Here is a 26,972-nt window from a genome sequence, read left to right as displayed (position 1 = left end):
CTTTGCGAGCGGATTTCATGTATTTTACATAATGGTCGTTCGTCCTAGGCTGAATACACGTCATTTGCCCTATCTAATTATCACAGCCCGTCCCGGTGATTACAAAATATATGCGTTTGTAAATGGTAACGGTAACAATGTACACTGCGCATGATTTAGCATATTTCGTCTGCATTTATGAAATTGTGTTTACTTTCTATTTCTAATGCTATGTTGATGTAGGTCATATTACGCTGTATGAAATATATAGTATGACACGATCACTTTCAGAAAACCAGTCGTGTATTTTTATCGATAAAGACAGTCCCATGAAACCCACGTCTGACGATGCGGTACAACGTAAGCATATAAATCAACTCTTCGTTTTTCCTACAGAATAGAGCCTGGTATTATGGCGCGTTCGATTCACAGAATGAACAGACATAATTTCCCAAACAGCATTAATAGATGGTCTTTGTGATGGGGACACAATGTGTTTTCTGAAATTCAGAACCCGTACTTCTAGATAATATTGTTTAGATGAATTAGAAATAATAAATACCATTAACGAATTTATTAGATATTTGGAAACAACGATAACAGATCAAAACCTGATTCAGGAGGAAATTAAGAGGAGCTTGAACTCGGGTAATGCTTGCTACCATTCAATCCAGAACCTTTTGTCTTCTCGTCTGCTGTCCAAGAACATAAAAATTAGAATACACAGAACTATAATTTTGCCTGTGGTTCTGTATGGGTGTGAAACTTGGTCTCTGACATTAAGAGAGGAACATAGACTGAGGGTGTTTGAGAATATGGTATTGAGGAGAATATTTGGACCGAAGAGAGATGAAGTGACAGGAGGTTGGAGAAAACTGCTCAGTGAGGAGCTTCATAACTTGTACTCTTCTCCAAGTATAATTAGAATGATCAAGTCAAGGAGGATGAGGTGGACAGGTCATGTAGGACGAATGGGGGAGACGGGGAATGAGTATAGGATATTGGCGGGAAAACCAGAAAGAAAGAGATCACTGGGAAGACCTAGGCGTAGGTGGGTGGACAATATTAAAATGGATCTTAAGAGAGATAGGATGGGATGGTATGGTATTGGATTGATCTGGCTCATGATAGGGACCAGTTGAGGGCTCTTGTGAACACGGTAATAAACCTTCGGGTTCCATAAAATGCTGGGAAATTCTTAGGTAGCTACAGAATTGGCAGCTCCTCTCCAGAAGGGCTCAGTTCAATGAGTAAGTAAGTAACGAATCTAGTTTCGTAGTAAATAATAGACCAGAAATTTTTCGGTCAAATATGGTGATCTTCAGGGACATCCAGTTACAAAAGGAAACTTTAAAGGAACTGGATAAAATGTAGTAGAACTTCACATACAATATTTATGACGTTACAATACTAGCACAATATAGTCCAGTGAATTGTTAGCGTGAATTCTGTTCTGCGTATTACGTAAGGAGTGCGATAGGTTGGTAGCATTGCCCAAATCCTGTTTTGCATCTATTTCATCCTATCTTTCAGCATGTTTTAAGTGGGGTATGTGTGTGTGTGTGTGTGTGTTGGCGCTGCTGGACTGGAATCAGCCTAGGAACAAGGAGAGAGATGCATACAAAATTTCAATTGGGAAACCATTTGAAAAATGTACACTTGGACCTACCAAGAAGGATATGCGATGATAAAAATAAAATGGATCGTGAAGAGATGAGTTTCGAAGTTGAGCAGTGGGTGAACTAGCTCAGGGTCTTATCAAATGACATACTTTAATAATAGCGGCATGGAACCTTCAGGTTCTGCTACCATAGTGTTAGTAGTTTGGTTATTAAAGATAATTCTAAACTTTTAAACCTGCCATATGCTTTCAAGGTATTATAGATGGCTGGAGGAGCAAAGGTAGGTTATATGGAGGTGTGTAGGGTGCAAGTACAGTTGTGAAAATTCGTCACTAATGACAGTTTGTCTTTGACTTTTTTTCCAGTATTTATAAAATGGTGCGTGGTGAGGTAAGTGCCGTTATGAGGATTAGGTGAAGACAAAAGTTACCAAGATCCTGCCAGGAATCGAACTCCTGCCCTCCCGTCCGTAGTAATACAAATTAATTGATCGGATTCCAGTCTACTTTCGCAAGTTCATTTAGAACTGTAGATCAGTTCAGCAAATTTTATAAGTATTTCTTTTGCAGGTGGCAGAAGTTCTAAAAACGGCTGGAGGTGCTGGGAAGGTAGAAGTACAATAGCTGGGTAAGTGAAGGGGGTGCTTCGTATATAAACTATTTGTACGTTCATAAGTGGAAGGTTCTAACAAGTGTTTACTCTTAGTTCTAAAGAAATACTAACCAAATTAAGCTTCTTTAAACGCAGTATCAACAGCAGGAGCCAAACATGGATTTCAATATGGAGGTTACGAGTTCATTTCGCCCCATATTATTGGCAATCAATATTCTGACAGATGGGCCGTTCGGGGACCCTTAGTACATCAACCTATCAGCGTCACAAGACTCTGTGTGGTTAGCGGAACTGCTCAGAACAAATCTAAAATTATGAAGCTTCACCGATATTAGCAATTTTTATTTAAACAGAACTTATACATGCTTTATGTGCGGTTTTTTGTTTGGCTTATTCTTCTACTCTCAGACGTAGGAGGTATGTTCCTCCGAAACGTCGGTTAACTTTCAACTGGCTATACCGTGTTATATCCCAGAAGATAGGGCTGTTCACAACGCGTTTTATCCTGATGAGATTTATCATATGTTGACGAACATCGGCTTCTTAAAGCAAGCGAGGACCAATTTTCCATTATCATCATTCGTCATCATGCAGTCATTTTCGACCGTCAGAGTCCTGGGACATACTGATCACAGTGGCCGCGCGGTCTAAGGTAAGAACCGTCTTCGCTCTCTCAAACGCTGGGATCGTTGGTTCGAATCCTACTCGAGGAAAAGATGTCTGTGTGCGTTTATTCTGTTTGTGTTCTTCTCTGTGTTCTGTGCTGATCCCCCGTCGAAGGAGTCCTTCCGACTTTGTATAGGATCAAGAATCTGAAAAAGCGGCCGAGGTGCAACAAAGGGCTGTAGAGCCATAATAATAATAAAAAAAGATTCGTGGGGCCTATACGATCTTTAGTGACCATACCCTGCAGTTGTGTAACGGTGATCATAGCCTGCAGTTGTGTAACGGTGACCATAGCCTGCAGTTGTGTAACGGTGACCATAGCCTGCAGTTGTGTAACGGTGACCATACCCTGCAGTTGTGTAACGGGGACCATATCCTGCAGCTGTGTAACGGTGACCATACCCTGCAGTTGTGTAACGGCGGTGAGATTTATATTAACCTCAGAGGAGTAGGAAACAAACAGAAAGAACTGTAATATGAGCTTTAAATATTTTAAAAGATATGTTATTCCATATATGTGTATGGGGGGAAGGGGTGGATCGTTTATCCCGAAGTTCGATATAGGTGCTGCACCACAGTAACAATGCAGTAGCCTTACAGTACAAGACTCTAATCTCGAGAGTTGTGAGCGAGTGCAAGATATCTGAGCAACTAAAGGCGAGGTAGCAGCATGGATCAGCAACTAGTACCTGAGCCAGAACTGCATTGCTTTAAGAAGAAAGCAGTCTTCTGGGATGTGGCACCGTGTAGATGTGGAGTTACCCGACGTTTCGGAGGAACGTATCGCCTCCATCTTCAGGGTAGAAGGAAAAGCGACGAGACCGTAAGAACCGGTACAAGCAGACTGGTGTTGGAAATAAACACAGCTATATGAGAGCAGTGAAGGGGGTGGGGGGGGGGATGTCTACATGGGAAATCAGTGGAGTGGGAGAGGGCTGGAAACAGAAGCAGGGTTTTGTATAAGATATTGTGTCGGGGGAGAGAAAGGCAAGGTTAGAGGGAGGGCACTAACCCTAATTGCTTTAGTTGTCCAGTTGAGCCCTAAACAAATGCGCTGGTGCGAAATACGTTCTTAACTGTTGCTGTACAAAGTAGGCATGTCTGTTTCCACCTCTTCCCTCTTGACGGTCACTTCACCCTACGCCCCGCTTTCTCACCCTCCAAGCGTCAAAATTAGAGCCTCTATCAGTACAGGGTGTCAGAAAGAAAGATATCCAAAATAAAATCATTATATCTCAGAAAGAATGTATTATACACATTAATGCGTTACACCATTACAAAGGGAAACTATCAAAGTTCTTTCTGCCAATATAACTTTTTCAATAAATTTAAATGGTGGCACGACAAATATCCATACTTGAAGCAAGTTTTGTGTAACCGTAGCCACAGCGTCCCTTATGCGGTCTTTCATGTGTTGAAGGTCGTTGATCTTAACCTGGTAGACAATGTTCTTCACATAACCCCACAAGAAAAAATCCACTGGCGTTAAATCTCGCGACCTAGGAGGCCAAGCGATTGGTCCACCTCTGCCAATTCATATCCCAGCCATCTCTCTGTCCAGGTGATTCCTAACATGGTGGCAAAAATGTGGAGGCGTATGCGCGTAAGCCGGGTATGAAAGAAAAAACTTCCAGAGATTTCCTTTTCAATGACATAAACAGAATATGTGTATGACAATTAGTTTCCGAGTATACATTTTTTTATTTTGAATACCTTTTGTTGGGACTCCCTATATTTCTTGTTCACTGCAGAAGGCGAGACCAAAATAATGATTATAATTAGAGCTGAAGCTGAAATTAATACGATTACTACTTCTTGAAGTACAACGCCGGAAAAGGAAGTTCAAAATATCCATGGAATGAACATAAAATATGAATAATGTGTCTAAAGTTCCTCTGTATTTAAAATTCATATTAATCGTTATATTTTGAAACAGTGGGCCTAAGTAGTTCTAAAGTACATCTGCTTCGTACATTAAATTCTCATTTTGTTGTATGTTAATGGAAAGGGGACTGATGCTTCATAGCTTAATTAACGTTTTCGGAAGAAATGCGAATAAATACTAAAGCAGTAAACCTAACGAAGTTTCCAGTGAATGCTAATTAACTGGTACAATAGAAATGATCCTCACGCGTTGCTAAGGAGAACGAGTTGAGCCATCTTCGATAGTCGACAAGTCAAATTTCTCTGCTCAGTAATGGGTGTGCCAAAACATTAAATTCATCTTACGCTGAACAAGTAACGACCTCTAGCTTCATTGCGTACAGACAGACTTACACTAGCTTGTCTGTGTTCTCCACGCCCATCTCATAAGTATGTTTAACGTTATACAGGCACTCTAATAACTCAATATGATTAAAATGTGGGTTTCTGTACCGTATCATTAGGAGCCCTCCAAATTACAGTCCATTGACTTCACTGATTACCTGTTAGCATTTCATAAGCATTCTGACCTGTACGCACGTGACCTTGGGTGTCATCGAAACGCCCTCAGCCCGGAACTCTTTCGTTCCACGTTCCTTACATAAGTTATATATCCCCCCCCCTCCAATTCTCACCGGATATTCCAGATGAAATAAATCCCTTATAAGCTTTACGTCATATTGTACATTTCAGTTCCTTCCAGAGAAGGGAAGGACGGTGAATATGAAGCACATTGTCTTCTGGAATGTTGCTCTGTACTGTCTGGCAGAACGTTCTCAATGTTTCGGAGGATACTGCCGCCTCTATCATCAGGCTACGGTAGTGAAAGTGAAGGCAGAAAGTCCTTCAGAAATGGTAGGACATTTCTACCAGACTGTACGACGTAATATCCCAAGAGCAATGGTATTCTTAGTCTCTGTTGCCCATGGACTCTACTCTTAAATCTTACTGAATCGGTATGTAAGCGTTTAAGATGTGCCACGATTTTAGTTTCGTTCAAACAATATAAATCGGTTTATAAGATTTGAGGTTTTCACGGCGGTGAATATGAAGAAAGCAGTCTTCTGGGATGTGGCACCGTGTATATGTGGTGTTAACCGACGTTTCGGAGGAACGTATCGCCTCCATCTTCAGGGTAGACTGAGTCTGCTTGTGCCGGTTCTCACGGTCTCTTCGCTTGCGGATTTCTTATAGTTTTCCTTCTACCCTGAATATGGAGGTGATACATTCCTCCGAAACGTCGGTTAACACTACATATACACGGTGCACATCCCAGAAGATTGCTTTCTTAATATAAATCAGATTTATGCCGATGGAAATCGGTGAAACTACAATTGCGAGAGGAGGAAAGAAAATAATGCAAAAAGATAGTTTTATTCTGCGAGACTCGTACATTTTCAGCTCACATCTTTAGGCACTGTTCTTCATAGCATCTCTTTCGCCTGTATAGTGCTATGTAACTTCATCTTCCTTCGAAAATTGATAATCAGGCCTCTCCGATTGAGCAAGAGATTCTTTGCTTTAACGCGATCGAAGATTAATCATTTTCTTCAGAAAATCCCGCACAAGATTTTATCCTGAGACTGATCCAATCCATTCCCTCCCCCTATTTCTTATACGTCCAATTTAATGTTTCCTGTCTACGGAGAATTATGTGTCAGGCCGTTGACTCGCCTAGGCAAACTGACTGACTAAACACTACGGCAATGTGTGGGAGAATGGATGTATAGATCCACATTTTCTTGACCTCGGCACTGGTTTGAGGTGAGTAGTAAGCTTCACGCCCCGGCCGCTGTACCCTCAGGGAAATAGCCCCCGGTACCCATTGGAAAGGAGGCTTAGTGCCCCCAGAACAGGTCTGGACGACGTGGAGAGAAAAAATTCTTGAACCTACCGGGACTCGAAATCCGACCCCTCCGTCGTTCAGCCCGTAGCCAATTGGCTCACCTATACTTTCCATATTTTATGAAAGAAATTTAATCACAGTTATCGGGAGCACTCACTACTTAGTTTCTTTGAATAATGCACTTATCATATCGTTGTTATAATCTGCCTTCACCACCGACACTGTATTTTCTCCGTCCGAAAGCGAAACAAATTAAAGCGAATGATTCCTGCTGTAGGTTTCAGATATAAACCCACTTCTGCAAAGCTACTGGTGCTATGCAGAATCATGTCTTTTTTTCCTTGTATCTCGTTGAAAATTCATCATATCGGGAAAAAAAGGCAAATGAAATTTAATTACATCCACGTTTTGAATTATTTACAATTCCTCGTGCCATAAATTGATTTTGGGAAACGTTCCAAATGAGTTACTGTTTAGTAGGGCTTACGTATGGAAGATCGATACGATCCTAATTAGAATTTCATCCCACCTTCATTATCCATCATTAATACCCAATTTCATGGGAACCTGTCTAGTGACTTGGGATCTAAAATTTCACACGATGGTATATTAATACAACCATCAGTTTTCGGCATTATCAGTTGTCATTTTTTTTGTTTCAAATGGCGTTTCGGAAACTGGACTGTGTCTCCATCCTCAGGTAAATGCCCTCACTGTAAATTCCCAGTCGATAGAGCTAGTCCCTACCTCTGGAGACAGGGATTAGCTCTATCGATTGGGTCCAACAGAGCAGGTTTTTTGTCTGAGGATGGCAGATACGATGCCCGTACAGTTCAGTCTCAGAAACATTGTTTCATATGATAATTACTATGGATAATATGCAGAATACTACCATTTCTATATTCTGGAAGATCAAAATTTCAGAGGGACGGAAGGATATTAAAGGCTTACAAGTATTTATTCAAACGATAGATTATGCTTCAGTATGCGAACAATTCTACGGAATTAAAGTAAATTGGCAACAACAGGGATACACATTCATTTTCTTCTCTGCTCTGAAAGAAAATGTCTCATATTTAACCCTGTTTGACAAAAAGGATGTGAGTCTCTGTTCCTTTCCACAGACCCGCAAATTTTACGACAATTTTAAACCCGCATTTTGTTGGGTACGATATATTTTCTAATTGTAAGGTAAGGTAGAGCTAGCCTTATAACAGGCCATGAAGGCCCATAGGGTTGTGAGATGTCGATGCTCCCACATTTTCTAGACAATCGGTTCACACATGGCCGTGAGTTTGTCAGCCTTACGGCCACCATTTACCCCCCAGGAAGATTCCTGTTACTCATTTATGTTAGAGGCTAAGTGACCCCAGGGCCATAGTGCGGCTGGAAGGATTAGGTCAATTGAAACAAATCCACCTCATCGGGTCTCGAACCCGCGACCTTCCGGCTTGTAGAATAGTGCCTCAACCAACTACTCTACCGCGTGCCCCCTTCTAATTGTAAGAGATGGGGAAATTCTGCTGGCCCCATAGTGCCTAAGAATATTGATTCGCAGAGCGAGACAGGCAATTAAGTTCTGTTCCGTCATGTCTCCTGACGACTAGTATATATACGTATAGTCCTGACGCACGGAATGTAGACGTTAATAATAAAGGTTTGTTGGCTTTAGTTTACTTCCATGACAAAGGTCTATAAAATAAAACTAACAACATAAACTGAACAGTCTACAGCATGTTTTGCACCCATTCGGACGTGAAGGTAAGGAAAGCATAATTCATTTATGCGATAAATGAGACATACTGATTCAATTATCGATTAATTTTGGAGTCTTTTATATTTTTTACCAGTATAAAGTGTTGAGTGCTTAGACATGTTTATTAAATCGAGACACAAACCGCTCTCTACATTTCGAATGTACTTTGGGTTTCTTTAGGATGATTTCTCTTTTCTGTGTCTACATTTCTAAGAATGTATCACTAATACTTCCGCTAATTATGTATGAGTCTTTACAAATTGGGTCTTTAGTTTTAATGAAGTTATTTTTATTATATATCATGGCTACGTTAGTTTTTAACTAAATAATCCAGGCGCCGGTCACGGTAGCCGAGGGGTCTAAGGCATGTACTGTCTTCGCTCGCTTGGAAACCGGGATCGTGGGTTCGAATCCCACTCAGGGCATGGAAGTTTAGTTTGTGTGTGTGCATTTTTCTGTGTTTGTGTACAGGTAGAGGCCTTGCGACGAGCTGATCACCCACCCAAGGAGTCCCACCGAACGTGTAAGATCTAGAAAAACCGAAGTGAACGGAGAAGTTCATAGAGGTAGGCCTAGGCCCACTGGGGCTGTAGTGCCAAGGAAATTAATTAATTAAATCTTTTCAGGCAAACCGTTTTTCTGAAGTTTTCGAGCCTGATACGTAGGTCTGTACACCTTCACTGCTTTCGGTAGCTATCCTATGATAGACGATTAGAAATCGTACACAAACGGAACGGAAAAAAAACTGGCTACTGGACTTTCAGGTCATGTTGAAGTGTGTAATATTTCAGGCCGGGACATTCCAGCATGAGGAACAGTTTGGGTGCGATGGGGAAGAGAAATACTTCTAACATCGCCGGGAATCGAACCCCATTCCACATTCAAGACTGCAACTTGGTGGCTACACTGACTGAGCCATACTGGTTCTCACATAATTAAATCTATCTATGTATGCCTATCTGTTTATCTATCTGACTGTCTATGACTCTACAGTACCTCTGTTGGACCTTGGCTGCTTTTTCAGTTCTTAATCCTATACACAGTCGGTGGGACTCCTTGGACGGGGGATCAGCCCGTCGCAAGGCCGCTACCTACACACAGAATAAATGCACACAGATTTTCATGCCTTCAGTGGGATTCGAACCCACGATTCCAGCATTCCAGCGAGCGAAGATAGTTCATGACTTGGACCGCGCGGCCATTGTGATCGGCCATCTAATAAAAATAAAAATATTCACAAGCTCGCAGCAATGGCATGGTGCTGATAGCAATTAGTGAACTGTAAAGAAAATAATGCAATTAACGGCAGAATTAAGAGAAGAGCATGGAGAAAATATTCCCCGCTACAGCTTCAACCGTCACAAATCCGATTTGAGCTGGCTGGCTCTTTAAGTTCGATTCCGCATAGCGAAAATTCTTTATACTTGCTGTAAAAGTACAGCAAAAACAGAAGAATTCACGTATTTGGCTTACCGAACTTGTACCCGGAAACATAAGAAAAGAGGGGTCTTCTATAATCATGCTTGTTAGGCCATTGGTGATAAATTTGAACAAAAGCACTTCCTGCCACCATCCCTTCAGAATCCATCTCCCTTCGCATATGCGTCATTCGAACCTACAGGGGGTCAGTGGTCGGCTTCCTTCTTCCTCACATGCATGCTGTATGCAGCGGACGTGTAGTGCCTGCGCTTTGCTTCCTCCCATCCAAGACAACAGCAACCGCGTAGCGGGACTCGTTTGAAAACAGTGTCATTGACTTTCACGAAAAGCGCTAATCATTACACACTGCAGACTACATACTTTTACATAAAGACGTTTTTCGAAGGAGACACTAATGCTGGAACAGCACATATGACATGACATTTATTTCTAACGAAAGTTCAGCCAATCACGGGTTCGAATCTCTTCCACTCGAGTGATTTTAAATATACTTGTACAATGTTTATTATTATTATACTACCGTATTTACGCATGTATAGGCCGCGTGCGTGTATAGGCCGCAGCACAATTTTCAGACAGAAATTATAGAAAAAAATAATTTTCTTGGAATATTATTTCAGGAGTAGAAATTATTCCGAAATATTCCGAATATAATTTTTTTTAAATGAAGTGTGATTTCGAATATTTCGAATATAAGCCGCACCCCAGTTTTCCTCTTGAATTTTTGGCAAAAAATGTGCGGCCTATACATGCGTAAATACGGTATATTTTATTTCTTATACTTGCATAAAATATAAATTTTCTGCTCTTAATATTTACGAAGGTGTGGTGTAAATTGTCCTACTACACTATAATTAAAAATAAGAAATTTCATCCACCGTTCGTTGGTTTAATCTGCCCCATACAAGAAGGACGATAGGAGTACGGACACGAACTTACTTGGTTTAAAAAATTTTAACTATTGACAGTAAAGGTTTTTTAAACAACATCTAGAAACTTTTAAAAACTTTACAACACCAGGAAGCTGCTGTGATTGTGAAACGTTCGACTTTATGCGTACTGTGCATTATATGATATAAGTGTATGTATTTTAAATCAAAACAACTATTGTGATGGTAGTTTCCAGTTTGTAATGATGTTCCCTCTGAGGATGGCCCGTAAGGACCGAAACATGTAAGGGAGATAAGTTTTAATGTAGTAAAACTTATATGTCACATTGGACGGAGTGGTTTATATTTATAATTGTTAGTGTGACGGACCAGAATGAAACAAATCAAATCTACAAATATTATGCTCCAATGCTTCACAGGAGTCAGCTAACTTCATGAAATTGAGCCCTTCTTGAGAAGTTGCCAGTCACGGAGACACTCAAAAATTTCCCCAAAATGTATGGAACCCGAAGATTCATTACCGTGTTCGCAAGAGCCTTTCTGAACCAGATCAGTCCCTTCCATACCATCCCATCTTATCTCTCTAAGATCAATTTTAATATTATCCACCCACTTACGTCTTGATTTCCTAGTGGTCCCTTTCGTTGAGGCTTCCCCACCAATATCCTACATGCGTTCCTCTTTTCACTATTTATGTTACATGTCCTGTCCATCTTATCGTCCTTGACTTAGTCATTCTGATTTTACTTGGCGAAGAGTAAAAGTTGCTCCTCATTATGTAGTTTTCCCCAACCTCCTGTCACTTCATCTTTCTTCGCTCCAGATATTCTCAGCACCCTGTTCTCGAACACCCTCAGTCTGTGTTCCTCCCTTAATGTCAGAAACCAAGTTTCATATCCATACAGAACCACAGGCAAAATTATAGTTTTGTATATTCTAATTTTTATGTTCTTGGACAGCAGACGAGAAGACAAAAGGTTCTGGACTGAATGGTAGCAAGCATTACCCGAGTTCAAGCTCCTCTTAATTTCCTCCTGAATCAGGTTTCGATCTGTTATCGTTGTTTCCAAATATCTAATAGATTCGTTAATGGTATTTATTATTTCTAATTCATCTAAACAATATTATCTAGAAGTACGGGTTCTGAATTTCAGAAAACACATTGTGTCCCCATCACAAAGACCATCTATTAATGCTGTTTGGGAAATTATGTCTGTTCATTGTTGTCACCAGAATGCAGAGAAAAATCATGACATAAAGATAGCTACTAAATCCTACGCATATGTGACACAGTTAAAATATTTGGGAATGAAAGCAACAATTCTTAAAGCTTAATTCGCTACCATTTGTGACATCCATGTTCGTTCTCTGATGCAGGCTAGGAAGCGGAGGTCGACATAAGATTACATGAGCTGAAGCCAACAATCATGCATACCGACAATTTTCTGTTACAGTCGTCTTTTTTCTATCCGTTTCCACGTTGAACAGATTTTGTTTTGGACAGACTATACGGTAACTAAAGCAATTTATTAGTGTATAAGTAGTAATATAGGGCCACTGTGCTTTCACTTTGTACGAAGTTTCTTGAGTTAGTAGCACACATAAGTATTGCACGGTCAATGGAAAAGCGCACCACTGGAAAGCTGTTCAAGGTCGGACAGGAAGTTGTCGACTCCATACACCACGCATCCTGTTTGGGCAGGCAGAGGATTCTCCTTGATATACCGACAACTACTCTGACAGTGCCGTTTAGCGGGAAAGGCTAGGCAGGCGCTGTTCACTGAAGCAAGATCGTAGTAAGTCTAGCTGAACTGCTTGCAGTGGGGCTTGAAAATACGGTTTTACACTTCATCTGAAGTAGTGGTAGTACTGGAAAGATCAATGTTATGACAAGAACTGCCATGTAGACTCCTCAAACTGACCTAGAAATGCTGTTAAACTTGTCGGTATGCTTATGTAAACTTCTTTCCATATAACAATTGGAAATTTTATTTTTTCCTAACCCTCATCAGTGTTACATACGACAATATGGGGTAGAGATTTTTAAGCCCGGCCATAGAGATTATCATTGTATGACAACTATTATATGGAATTAATCGTAAGGAAAGTGACGACGACGAAAACCTGGACGTGGGTCGGTGGATAATATTAAAATTAATATTAAAGGAATAGGATTGGAGTAAACTGGATTCATCTTGTTCAGGATAAGGACCGGTGACAAATTCTTTTGGATATGGTAATCAATATTGTTCCCTAAATTCGTACAGAAAATCTTATTTGAGAAATTATTTACTTCTCAAGGACACTGTTCCACCTATTTAGTTAGTTATGAAAGTAAAGGCTTGTCATCTGCTTCAGCATCACCAGTTTCCATCAAAACTGATACTAAGGAAAAACAAGCCAAAATAAAATAGAAAGAAGAACAGTTTCTTACAGTGATTCCAATTTACCATAGAATGGAGGCCAGTGTTTAGGGTCGTAATAAAATACTACATGATAACGCTATAAAATAAACACGAAACATGCTTCTCACTACTGAAGTATTAATTTATATCGTCTTAACCAACATCAGTAATTCATTTCTAGTTGCATATTACTGAGGGCGTCTTCGGCTGTATACTCTTGCAGGTGTGAAGATTACTTCAGCATTCGTTATTCTCGCTTTCTTCCACTTTCGGTGTTGTAATTTTCACTGGAGCCAGTCACGGTAGCCCAGCGGTCTAAGGCATGCACTGTCTTCGCTCGATTGGAAACCGGGATCGTGGTTTCGAATCCCACTCAGGGCATGGATGTTTAGTTTGTGTGTGTGCGTTTTTCTGTGTTTGTGTACGGGTAGAGGCCTTGCGACGAGCTGATCACCCGCCCAAGGAGTCCTACCAAATGTGTAAGATCTAGAAAAACCGAAGTGAACGGAGAAGTTCATGGAGGTAGGCCTAGGCCCACTGGGGCTGTAGTGCCAAGGGGGAAAAAAAATTCACTGGATTAAAATTGTCGATATTGTATCAGTAACTTGATTATGTGACAGCTACATGCTGGTAAACAACGGGCTATTGTCAGTAAACCCCTGACCCAATTTACCGATATCCTGCATAAATAAATCACAAATAGAATTCAGTTTTGTTTTACAGCGCCATAAAAGCACAAATCCCGTAACAAATTCTCTGTCAAGTGCGTCACTTGCAGTGATTGTACTCCGACCTCCATGTCCAATGGCGAAGCACATCTCGTGGTTCCTATTCTCAGTTTCTTTCTGTCCTGTTACATTCACCGCACTGATCTCTGAGTCAGTGTCACACTTGAATGACTACATAACAAATCGAAGTACCCGCATCTCATTAAGTAAACGGTACTGTTAATGAAACCAGTGTTGCCAGATCTTACCGGTAATTGAATGAGAATTTAAAGTAAGGATCATGTGGGCACGTGGCAACATGGGTTTCCGCCCCTATTTGGCCGGAAGTGGTTCACTATGTGATCTGCTCATCACGCACGACTGACAACTGTTCCGGAACACGCTGGTGGGGAGGAAAGAGGGAGCCCTGCTCATTCTGATGTGTTCCGCGGCTTGAATTTGGGGCTTAGTGTGTGTGTGTGTGTGTGTGTGTGTGTTTTTGTACTCTGCTTCACAGGAGATGTGGGTGAGTGATCCACCTCGCCTTTTTGGCACCAGTTTATTAATCCTCTGCGTCTGTGAACAGTGGGGCACGCGGTAGCGTAGTTGGTTGAGGCACTATGCTACAAGTAGGAATGTCGTGAGTTCGACTACCGGTGAGGTCATTCTATTTTTTTTTTCGATTTACTTAATCCTTCCAGCTGCACAATGGCCTTGCGGTCGACTCAGCCTCTGACAGAAATGTGTACCAGGAATCTACGTTGGGGGTAAAGAGAGGTCGGCGCGTAAGGCTGACAGCTTTACCGCCATCTGGGATCTGTCTAGAAAATGTGGGAGCCTTGACGTCTTACAAACTATACGGAACTCCACGGCCTGTTGTAGGGATAGCTTTACCTTTTTATCTGTGAGCAGTTCAGAGGTGTCTGTCTTCTCGACTGCTAACTAAAAATGAAAACATCAAAGTATAAAGAACTGTAATATGGCCTATTAGTACTTTGTATGAGGAGCCCGGATAGAGCAGTTGATACAGCGACGGGATGGGCGGCCGAAGGGCCGGAGTTCGAGTCCCGTAGAGGAAAGGTTTCTATCCTCTCCACATCGTCCAGACCGATTCTGGGCCCTCCCCAGCCTCCTGTCCAATTGGTACTGGGGGCTCTTCCACCGGCGATAAAGCGGTCGGGCCGAGTAGCTGACCACTCCCTTCCAACTAGTTCCGAGGTCAATGCATCCGTGGGTCTATACATCCACCTCCCATACATCTTCATGGCATAGTTCTTATTTAGTTACGCACAGAGGCATATTTATCTTCGCCTTTATTTTGTATGGGTGTGCAACATGGTCTATGGCATTAAGGGTAGAACATATACTGAGGACAACTGCGATTGTTGTTTGGACACGTCCATTGTGTTGAGTCAGTCACTGGTTCAGTGACTGAAACGGACTCTCTCTGCATGTGGCGTTATGGAACACAAAAATTTCCCCTCGCCTTGTATCTGATAATGGAAGCGGAACTACTCTCCGAAACGTTAAGGTTGGGAAAAGCTCAAGGAGATGGACAATTTAAAAATAATAATCCTAATTATGGTTATACACGTTCTTCAGGAACATTCCGAATGGGCTTTTACATACAGAATAAATGAATGTAGCTAAGGAGATGTGGACATGAGAACGAGGAAGTGGCAGGAGAATGAAAGAAACTACATAACGAGGAGCTTCATAATTCTTACTCCTGGCCAAATAAATTCCAGTGACTGTTATAATTAAATTAAATAATTACTAATAATATAAATACAATTTACACACTTTTGACAATGACACTTCAGATTGGCCCACCTTTGGCTTAGAATTTGTCAATGTGGCCCACCCTCTGAACAGTTGGACAACCCTTGTGCAAGTTCCGCAGTCGCAATGACATCTTTCTTAGAACCAATCAGTATGAAACACAGGTATCTTGCATATGCGATTTAACTAACTCACTCCAAGAAGCCAGCCACACAAGAAATTGCCAGCATACTGCCATGCATATGGGGGACTATAGACGGGGTTTTGGATTGGATTTATTGATCACTTTAATACACAACTCGTAATAACACTTAATTTTAGCGCCATAGTTGAACTCCACAATTTGAAATCACTGTTACACACACACTAGCGATCTCAGTCTGTTACTAGACGTTTCCTGGTAATGGCTTCCAACAGCGGAGATTCTTCAGCTTCCGCACTCACTATTTACCGTTGTTTCATTTTGCACTCTTCCCAATTAACCACTCATCTGCATTCTGAAAAATATATAATTTTATTTACTTTTGCACCGGATTTAGGAGCCGGGATAGCGTAGTCGTTATAGCGACTGGCTACGGGCTGGTCGACCGAGGGATCGAGGTTCGAGTCCCGTAGGGTCAAGAATTTTCCCTTCTCCACGTCGTCCAGACCGGCTCTGGGTCCACCCAACCTCCTACCCAATGTGTACAGGGGGGTATTTCCCTGGGGGTAAAGCGGCTGGTGCCTGAAGCTGACCACTCACCTGCAACCAGTGCCGAGGTCAAGAAAAGGCGGATCTATACATCCACCCCCATACACCTTCATGGCGCAGTGCTTAATTAGTTAAGCACAGGGACAAATTTACCTTTATCGGATTTAATAATGGAAAATTTAATTTTACCTCAATCAGTCTCAAACAGCCATGCTGGAGTGTCTTTAAATATATTCAGCCTCTCTTTCGCTCACACACACAAACGCACTGCATTCTCTAGGCTGATCTTCCACCTCTTCCTGCCGTAACGCTTTGACAGTTACTATATTTGCTGTCTAAGGTTTTTGTGTTTTAGCGACTAACAGAGTGACTTTGATGAAACAATCTTAATGTCCCGACAGCAGAATAAAATTCATAGGCTTTCGTGAGTGTGCAAAGTAAATTTTTCAGTCTGTGAAACACAGCTTAATTTCCAAAATTAAATTATGCTTCAAAAGTTACGTCTGGCTTAACTTTCAGTTAAAAAAATCTCCGAACCACAGTTAGATTTTAACAGTTCTGTAACGAGTTGGCTGAACAACATTATGTTCGTTACTGGCTTTGAACTGAAATAGAGATGTCCAGGAAAGATAATTAGTTGATTTGGTATTTAAAATTAGTGAGAGCATACTTGTTATTTGGAGCGGAGTGTAACAGTTCCTGTTGATAACTCCTCTCAGCAGATAATCATTTGTGATGTGTACCCACTGTGTTCGCCTCTCTGAACGGTCAGACAGTTCTTCGTGAGTGCTGATTCCTAGTCCGGTCATTAAAAAGTACGTTTCCACCAATCCACAACAGAGAGCAAGAGCTCCTGCAAGGCAACCGTCACGATGGAAGGATCCAGGAAACTGCTTTTACCAACGGTGCACAATCGAGATCTGTGTTTACGCTTCGGAGAGCTGAGGATACGCAATGTGGTGCCCGGAAATTTAGTTTTTTGTGGCGACAGAGACAGTGGGAAATGCGTCGTAGTCTGCATTCACGTCTCCCTTTCGCCTAACCCAGAGTTATAAGTTTCAGCATGAGTTCGATTACATGTGAGCGTCATTTTGTGTTGAAACTACGTCAAAAACATTTCTTAGGTTACGTTTTGTCTTGAGGCCGTGTCATAGTTCAGGCGGTAGTCGCCGACTTCCCACCGCTGCGGCCCGGGTTCGAGTCCAGCTCACTTCTTGTGGGATTTGTGGTGCACAAAGTGACATTGGGGCAGGTTTTCTCCTAGTATTTCGGTTTCCCATGCCAATTCTCATTCCACCGACCCCTCCACATTCATCATCATCGTCTAGAGCTGGTACAATAGACAAATTAGTGGTCGACATACCAAGTACTCAGTCCCACCTCACCCCAAGAAACTAAAAAAAAACTACGTCTTGTCTTAAATGGGAAACCTTGAAGAACACTTCAAAATACGATCAAATATCTTTCTAATTATGACGTAACGATCGTTTTACACGCACACACACAGACACACAATGGCCGTTTGGTCGAAATACATATAAGTAGGGCCTTATGATGACCTATCAAAAGCTAAAACATATAGCAGAGTAACTGTAAGATATTGTTTGTTGTCTGTAAACATATATTGGCCTCGACTGTTGGTTGCGCAAGATGTTACGAGATATAAAAAGTTATTTTTATCGGTCGGTATAGGGATGAGCTACGGACCCGACTGCCCGGTTTCGATTCCCGACAGGGGCAAGAGATTTTCCTCTCCTCCATAGCATCCAGACAAGTTCTGAAGCCCACCCAGCTGTCTATCCAATGGAAACCGGGTCTTTCTCCTGCGGTAAAGCAGCAGGGACGTGAAACTGACCACTCACCTCCATCTAGTGCCAAGGTCACTGAATGGGATATATACCTCCACTCTCCCATATGTCTTCATGGCGTGATGCTTAGTTAATTAAGCACAGGGACAACTTTACATGTTTACCTTCGAGACATGATTGGATGTCTGTCTGAATCTATACTTCAACGTCCACCATTTTAATACGAGTTTGAATGACATAATGACATCTTGACAGTGTTGTTATTGGTGCGTATGACATCGGCGAACATAGTATTTCCAAGGAAGTTTCCTAGATCAAAAAGTAACACCACGAAACATCAACGAAGACAGGCGATATTGAGAACCGGTCACGCGGTAGCGTAGTTGGTTGAGGCCTATACTACAAGCGGGAAGGCAACGGGTTCGATTCACGATGATGTCACTGAATTGTTCAATTTACCTAATCCTTCCAGCCGTACTATGGCCCTGGGATCCACTCAGCCTCTAACAGAAATGAGTACCAGGAATATTCTTGGAATATTCTTGGGGGTAAAGGGCGGCCGGCGCGTAGGGCTGACAACCTTGTCGCCATCTATGAGCCGATTGTCTAGAAAATGTGGAAGCCTCAACATCTCACAACCCTATGGGCCTCCACTGCCTGTTACAGGGATACCTTTACTTTTACCACTGCCTTTACTACATAAAGGAGGATCGGCAAATACGTATGCTACATCAAGTCGGAAATTTCTTCTTCGTAAAGTGTGTGGATGTATTGGCTCCTGGCATCGTCTGTCACACAAGTAATGGCTCAAGATTGTCAGGGGCCAAATTTTGAGCTGCAACTTGGTTCATTTGCTTGAAAAATAAATGTTTTGAAATAAACTCAGTAACTTGAGACGGAATGCATGATCAACAACAAGGGAAAAGAGCTAGGAGTACTTCTTATATTGAATCAAAAAGAGAAATACAATGTTGACTTTTATATTTCAGGTCAAATGAATATAATTTTGCATTATACACTTATTTAAGGGATGCTGTCTTGTGTCACAAGTTTTGAGCTATGGTTCTGAACTCTCAAAGCTGTGAGTTTAAGGCAAAAATTCCACGTCTTTCAGCCCAGATTTTCACTTTCTCCTTCTTTCTAAATACAATAGACCGGAATTTGTTATTAACATTATAAGCTGTAACGTCGATAAATTTTGCCTCTTACGTTTACTGAAATTTATGAATGAACTGCAAAAAAAAAAATTGGAATAATTTCTCCATAGGCTATGTCTGCCATGAGAAGTTGCAGCGTTCAGACTTCCCCCTTCACGCCTATGTAATAATGACATTTCCACATGACTTTGGGAGAGATATGGAAGGAAGTGATCGTTGCCTGTGTTAAGATTTCCTGTAGCGTTTGTCGAGAGGGAGAGCGGGAAACCACTGAGACAGTAGGAGTATGTCTCTCAATGAACCTCCAGGCTTCAGGATCTCAGCCCCGACATTCGGTTTTTGTTTCGCAATGAAATTCGAATAAAAATATTACTGGAACACAATGGTGAGATGAGACTGCTCCCAATAAAAACACGTCTCAAACGAAGTTTGTACTAAAACCCTGTAAAATAAATATTTTACGCTGTTATATGTTACGAGCGCACTGTTGTCAGAAACCAAGACGAAACACAGCTCACTCTGACCTCCAAAAAGAAAGAAGCGCGAAATGAACCAAACGAAAATTACCAGTAGTCTTTTTTCGGACTATATTCTTGCTAACCGGAAAACCTGGACGGTTATGTTAAGCCGTTATTTTAAATGTCCTTGCCGTCTGTTTTATTTCGAAAGAGCTGGTATGAAATACGTTGCGAGAATAGTATTTTTGGCTGTTAATGGGCAGTTGGAATTTTGTGAGATTCGCAGTTCTCAAAGTGGTTATTTCTGATGCCTTGTACCTTGGTAGGTAAACTTGAACCTTTCGGAGGAACGTGCTGCCTCCTGCTTAAGGGTAGAAAAGAGTAGGATTTGGGTTGGAAGACCTGAAGAATAGAGATCACTTGAGAGACCTAGATGTGAATGGGAATATTATTAAAATTGTTCTTAAATTGGGTGTGAGGGTGCAGACTGGATTAATCTAGCTGAGGATAGGTTACGTCCCTGTGGGCTGTTGTGAACACAGTGATCTGTTCCAGGTTCAATAAAGGGAAATATCTTGACCAGCTTCTAAAAAACAATTCTGATTCTTGGAGGCAGTCAATGGGCAATTGGGAATGATACTTTACATGAAGTCCAGATGAACTTTAATATCTACTGTGTCAGCCGTTCGCCAGGTAGACCATAAAGACATAATTAAGCACATGTTTCTGTACTTTTTTTTTTAATTCGCTTAGTGGGAGGTGGAGTCCAACTGGGTCCACTCGGCACGGTGGCCACTGATTGGCCTATTGTAGCCTGTCTCGGGTGATTATGATGGAGAATTTGGTGGAATAAAGATTAGCAGGGGAAACCGAAGTACTCGGAGAAACCCTTTCCTAGCGCCACTTTGTCCACCACAAATCCCACTTGACCAGACCCCGGGATCGAACCCGGACCGCCACGGTGGGAATCCAACGACTAACCGCTTGAGCTATGGTGCGGCCATATGTTTCTGTAAGAGTATTTGATTTTATGAGCCTTGATAGCTCAGTCGGTATAGCGACTGGCTATGGGCTGGACGACCGAGGGGTAGGGGTTCCGAGTCCCGGTAGCATCAAGAATTTTCTCTTCTCAAAATCGTCCAGACCGACTCTGGGGTCCACCCAGCCTCCTATCCAGTAGGTACCGGGGGGCTATTTCCCGGGGGGTTAATCAGCAGGGGCGTGAAGCTGACTACTTACCTCCAACTAGTGCCAAGGTCGAGAAATTGTGGATCTATATATCCACTTTCTCATACGCTTTCATGGCATTGTGCTTAATTAGTTAAGCACAGCGACTTTACCCTTTTTTACCTTTTACTAGAAAGAATACATATGCACTTGAAGCCCTTTTTCTTCATCTGTTGTTGTCAAGTATATCTTTCACATCATAGAAGCGAGTTCTCTTGACTCTAGAATGTGACGTTCGAAGTCCTTACTTCCTCTTGCGTTGTGTGCTTTGGGATGTAAATTCCTTAGAGACAAAAATATATTTTATTTATCAGTTTATTAAACGTTTTTGTTTTAACTGCAGAAATGGGAAGATGAGTCCCCACACTGTTGTAGGAAGGAAGTTAATTACATCAATGTAATGAAAACATGCAGAAAAGACAAAAAGAAAGTCTGTAACTCCGAAACTAATTATCCAGCAGTGTGTGGCTGAAAAACTTTTATCTCTTCGTTAAACGTGAAGCGTATAGTGACTTAACAGGGTATATCCCCTCTTGATATACACAATAAAACATAATTTGACTCTCTCCTGCCGTGTGGTAGCAGACTGCGTTTGTATTGTCTGGGAAATGGATGGCAAGAAGTATGACAACGCTATGTTATGAAAACAAAAGTAATGATTCAATGTCAGGGACTGTAACTATATTTCTTTTTGTGATCTGGATTTTTGTTACGCTGCGGGCACTTCCTTTCACGTGCTGGCTGCTTCCTGTCACAACCTGCCGCATAATGTTGAACTTGTGTCAGCGCCCTTTCTGTGGACTAGCGTGACCCTGTGTACGCTCTGCTCTAGCACAGGCAACAACCGAAGCACTTCCCAAAGTATTTTACACTTGAGCGATTTCGACTTCTTCCTTCTTGTGGAGACTTAATACGTCAATAAGCAGGGGTAGTATCTTGTGAAGCAACATAGCAGAGGAAGGAGACTAGTTATATCCGTGGTCTTCAATCCGACTAACTCCATCGGACTTAGCCCTTTTGGTAAGCCTCCAGTCACTCATCTACTCAAGAAATTCGCAAAATTTTACAGAACATGAAGGTTCATTATAGTGCTAACAAGGGTCCGTCACTGGTCCCTGTCCTGAGCCAAATCAATCAAGTTCACACCACCCCATCCTGTCCTTCTAAGATCCATCTTAATATTAATTATATTATATAATATTATTAATATTATCTTCATCTCTCTTCCGTCCAAATATTCTTCTCAACACCCTGTTCTCAAACATCCTCAGTCTATGTTCCTCCATTAATGTGAGAGACCAAATTTCACACCCACATAGAACCGTAGGCAAAATTATAATTGTGTATATTCTTATTTGTACCTTCATATCCAACTTTGTTTGAAAGATTACGTGCTTAGAATTGCGCCAGAAAGGATATGCGAGGTTGTACTCACACTCCTCTCACGATTTCTTTGATGGTATCGAGTAAATTGGCTCAAGTGGCAACGCTTGTATTCAGAAGATGATCAGTTCGATTCTTAACCGGAACACTGGCTATTCTCATTGAGTCTTCATGGACTCCCTGAGCCTGTTCAAATGAATGCAGAATAGTATCTTCAAATAGGTCATGACTATTCTCTGTGCAATCATTGCCTCAGTTTATAGGGTTCTTTACCTTGGAGCCCCAAAGTGAAAGCTGTGGCAGAACCATAAATAGGCATTAATCTCTTCATGTCTCACCCTGGTGTCAGACTTACGACATAGAGGTAACTTGCAATACGCAATGTTGGGAGTGTTAATATGTGTCGAAGCACTGATTGATCTCTAGGTGTCACTTTAGATCGAAAATTCTAATGGGTATCAGTCAGTTCTTGGTCATAATTCGAACATTCCCTTTACAGGAACGTATAACGCAACAATTTTGGTTTAACAGCTTTAATTTGGGTTTAAGTACATTTGATACTGAATAAGTAACGCTGTATGCCGTTTTCCCTAATGGGTTCATGTGTCTATTTGACATCTCCGTATCCAGTCCCTAGACTCACTGCGAACGATATTAAGATGCGAGTTGGGAGGAAGGAAGGTTGCTCGGTTTACAGATAATAATGTTTATTACGGCAACTTGAAGAAACGATAAAACTTCTCAGATGAACTCAACGCAACCGGGATACGAATCAGGTTCTCCAAAATACGAAGCATGAATGGGGCCAAAGTTTAATCACTTTAAAGCACAGAGGAACATTGAAACCGGCAATATCGGTTTCAGATCCCTGTTCAGAGCTAACCACATCTACCGGCTTTCAGGCAAACCAGGACAGTTCATCTTATAGCGTAAAGCTAGGTTTCCATTTCTTCAAGGACACGAATGAGGCAAAACTGGTTTAAGGAATCCATTCGTTACATTGCCACCAACTGATATTACACAGGGAGAGAAAAAAATATGCTTGTATTTGGTAGTAGCAAAGGCTATTATGGACCACCTCTGCGCTCTAGTGGTTAGAGTTCATGCCTATAGATTCAGAGGTCCCGAGTTCGATTCCTGGCGCTACCAGATTTTCTGAGAAGTAGTGAGTCTGGAACAGGGTCCACTCAGCCTCTTGAGTTTAATTGAGCAGCTATTTCAAAGAAATAGCGGCTCCGGTCTAGAAAACCGAAATTTACGACCGTGGGGAGCCGTTGCGTTGACCACGTGACACCCTCTATCCGCTAAATTGGCACTAACTTCGACGACAAGCGGCGGTCGCCCGGTCAGTATAGTTCGCTTGCGGACTACAGGGCACTGAATTTGTTTTGTTTGTTTGTATGGGCTCTTAAGAACACGCTAATAAACCTTTGGGTTCTGTAAGAAGTTGGGAACTATGTCAGTAGCTGAGTAATTGACGGCTTATCCAAAAGGACTCAGCTCAATGGAGTTAAGTTAGGTTGGTAGGTAGTTGGTTATAGGCGTAGATCAGTCTGTCTTTATTATCTTTGATAGGGGAGACAGGATAGTTCAGTCGGCTTAGCGACGGGCTACTAGCTGCACGATGGGGGTTCGATTCCAGGTAGGGATAAGAAATTTCTCTTTGCTCCAGTGCCCATACGCAGTCTCCTATACAATGAGTTCCGGAGGATCTTTCTCCGAGGGAAAAGCGGCCGGGGGTGAAGCTAACCACTCACCTCTAGTGCCGAGGTCAGGAATGGTGAAAATATATCTCCATTTAACCGCAGTTCTTCATGGTGCAGTGTTTAATTAATTAAGCGCAGGCACAACTTTACCTTTTTTTTTCTTTGGCACTACAGCTTCAGTGGGCCTAGGCCTACCTCCATGAACTTCTTCGTTCACTTCGGTTTTTCTAGATCTTACACATTCGGTAGGACTCCTTGGCCGGGTGATCAGCTCGCCGCAAGGCCTCTAACTGTACACAAACACAGAAAAACGCACACACACAAACTAAACATCCATGCCCTGAGTGGGATTCGAACCCACGATCCCGGTTTCCAAGCGAGCGAAGACAGTGCATGCCTTAGGCCGCTCGGCGACCGTGACCGGCACTTTACTTTTTACCTTAACATATATCTACGTGTGGTATAGACAGATCCTTTAGGGGTCTATAAAGATCCTACCTCCAACCAAGTCATCTATTGCTTTGCTACTGTACATGTATGAACGTAAATCTAGGTTCTATTGTAGAATTTTTAGTGTATGACCTTGTTCTGGAGAGGTTTATTATCTTCGAAAAGCTGCTTCTGGTACAGCGGGCATTGTCCTGGCCAAGGAGCGACCTCGGTCGGTCGCTAAATCAGCTGCAGGTGCCGGCTAGTGGCTACTGGGGTTAGCCCTCGGAGGTCGTGCGCGGACTGGCCGCACCATCACCTGCGGTCTGCTAACGCTGGCCCTAGAGCCGGCCCTCACACTTCTACCGCTTAACTGTTGTGATTTTTGGCGTGCGTTCCTCCAACTGCGGCGACTCCAGAACTCCATGAAGTGGCAGTCTTATTATAAGCTGGTCAATAAATTCCACGGATTTTATAAAATACAATATTCATTACTTTGTAAACAGGAATTCGCCTTGGACCCCACCTCGAGTCATTTGAATCTACGTAAGATCTGAGATTCTCGCGACCGTGGTTATGGAGGCAGTGTAGTCAGTTCAAAGTCGACCGGAGTTTCGGAGGAACATCTCGCCTCCATCTTCAGGTTCGAAGAATAATTCAAGCAAGAAAAAAGCGTGAAGCAGGTGACAAGCAAAGCTCAGCTTGGTTTATTCTTCGACCTTGAAGATGGAGGCTAGACGTTCCTCTGAACGAAGTACATGGGTTTGTAACCTGAATAGCGCTGTCGGTTTAGCGACTGGCTACGGGCTAGACGACGGAGGGGTAGGAGCTGCAGTCCCGGTAGTCAAGAATTTTCTCTTCTCCACGTCGTCCAGACCGCTTCTAGGGCACACCCAGTCTCCTACTCAATGGGTGCCGGGGACTCTTTCCCCGATGTTAAGCTGACCACTCACCTCCAAATAGTGCCAAGGTCAAGAAAACTCGAATTTATACATCCACTCCCCATACACCCTAATGGCATATTGCTTAATTAGTTAAGCACAGAGGCAACTTTACCTTAACTGTCGTTACATCCCTGAAGATAGAACACTTCACCCGAATTCGGTTCACATGCTCGCACCCTATTCCTGCAATATCCGCTGTGTAACTGAAATATATTGTATCCAGTGTCCTGCCGCACAGCTACAGGCAACCTTATGAAAAGCACGCTTTATACAGGTGAGAAATGCATCTACAGAGTTTTAGTCTGAAAATCTGAAGGGAAAAGACCACTTAGAAGACCTAGGAATGGATGGCAGGATTGTTTTAAGTGGATCATCTATATAAATAAAAATGAGGTTGTGGAGTGGACTACTCTAGAATAGGGACGATTGGCAGAATTTTGTAATCAGGATAACGGACATTCTCTCTTCTGTCATATAACGCCGTGCAGTCCGTTGAAAGTGAACCAGCATTACGGAGACTGATGCCTCTATCTTCCAGGTATAAGAATAAGCCAAGCAAGAAACAAGCAAAACTTGCTACATGTTCCATGCTGACTTCTTACTTGGCTTATTCTTCGGTGCTGAAGATGAGAGGCGAAGTGTTCCTCCGAAACTTCGGTTGACTTTCAACGGACTACACGGCGTTATATCCCAGAAGGCAGAACTCTTCATAATGACCGCTGTGAGAATCTCTAATCCTGCAAAGTAACGAACCTTGAGTTCCACAAAAAGAATGAAATGTCTTCAGTAGTTGAACAGTTTCTCAGAAAGAACTCTGCTGTGGAACCACTTGCCTGCCTTCATGAACATGTGCACGAGGCATCGAGCATTAAACGGAAATTTCAGAAGACAGTTTTATGACTGCCATCTATACCTCTTTTCCCCCTTATGCCCTTTATAGAATAGTTGCGGATGTAGTAGAGAAAAACGCCCATCGCGTCATACTAGGCTCGAACCCCTATTTTCCAACTGTGGACCATTTGTTTTAATTAGATGATCTGCCACTGTTCTTGAAGCTGGGTATTTCCAATTTGTGCAGCAGTTTTTCACTTAAGGTTGTTGACCTAATTTTCAAGTGCAAGGGCTTTCTTGTTCATTTCATCTTCTATGTATTATACACACCTTCGTATCCATCTTATTCACTTACGTACTCTTCAATCAATACAAATGGAAAAGCATCTGTATTACTCAATGTTATATTCTGTTTTATTACTTTATCACAAATGAATTTCATTCTTGGATCTCTGCAAGTTACTTCATCAGACAGTTGCTCGTTTCTTGCTTTACTTTTCACGTGTTATTCTGGGCGATATATGCAGGAAATGGCTATTATAATATTGAATTGTGAATCGGAGAGGATTGTGTGGCAGCGGCATTTAAGGTGCATCTTCGAATTTGCGCATAAATACTAAGTTGACTGTACCCCCTTCTTAAAGTGACTGGCTGTGACAGTCCTGCGAGATCGACCGCTCTGCTCCTAGTATTTACACAGCACAACGTGC

General features: G+C 42.1%; 1 protein-coding gene and 1 long non-coding RNA gene across 5 annotated transcripts in view; one reads left to right on the top strand and one right to left on the bottom strand.

Annotated features, from left to right (window-relative positions):
- The window catches only part of LOC111871683 (dual specificity tyrosine-phosphorylation-regulated kinase 4), a 559,052-nt gene that overhangs the window by 176,107 nt on the left and 355,973 nt on the right, over positions 1-26,972 (bottom strand). The gene's annotated exons all lie outside the window — the stretch shown is intronic.
- LOC111871684 overlaps positions 1-26,972 on the top strand; it is a 217,935-nt gene that overhangs the window by 156,723 nt on the left and 34,240 nt on the right. Inside the window, exon 2 of the long non-coding RNA XR_002844082.2 lies at positions 2,171-2,228. This is a non-coding gene — a long non-coding RNA (uncharacterized LOC111871684). The remainder of the gene's footprint in view (positions 1-2,170; positions 2,229-26,972) is intronic.

Source organism: Cryptotermes secundus, unplaced genomic scaffold (genome assembly GCF_002891405.2).
Source record: "Cryptotermes secundus unplaced genomic scaffold, Csec_1.0 scaffold262, whole genome shotgun sequence".
NCBI lineage: Eukaryota > Metazoa > Arthropoda > Insecta > Blattodea > Kalotermitidae > Cryptotermes > Cryptotermes secundus.
Note: the sequence above shows the minus strand (reverse complement) of the source record. Positions and strands in the feature narration are given on the sequence as shown.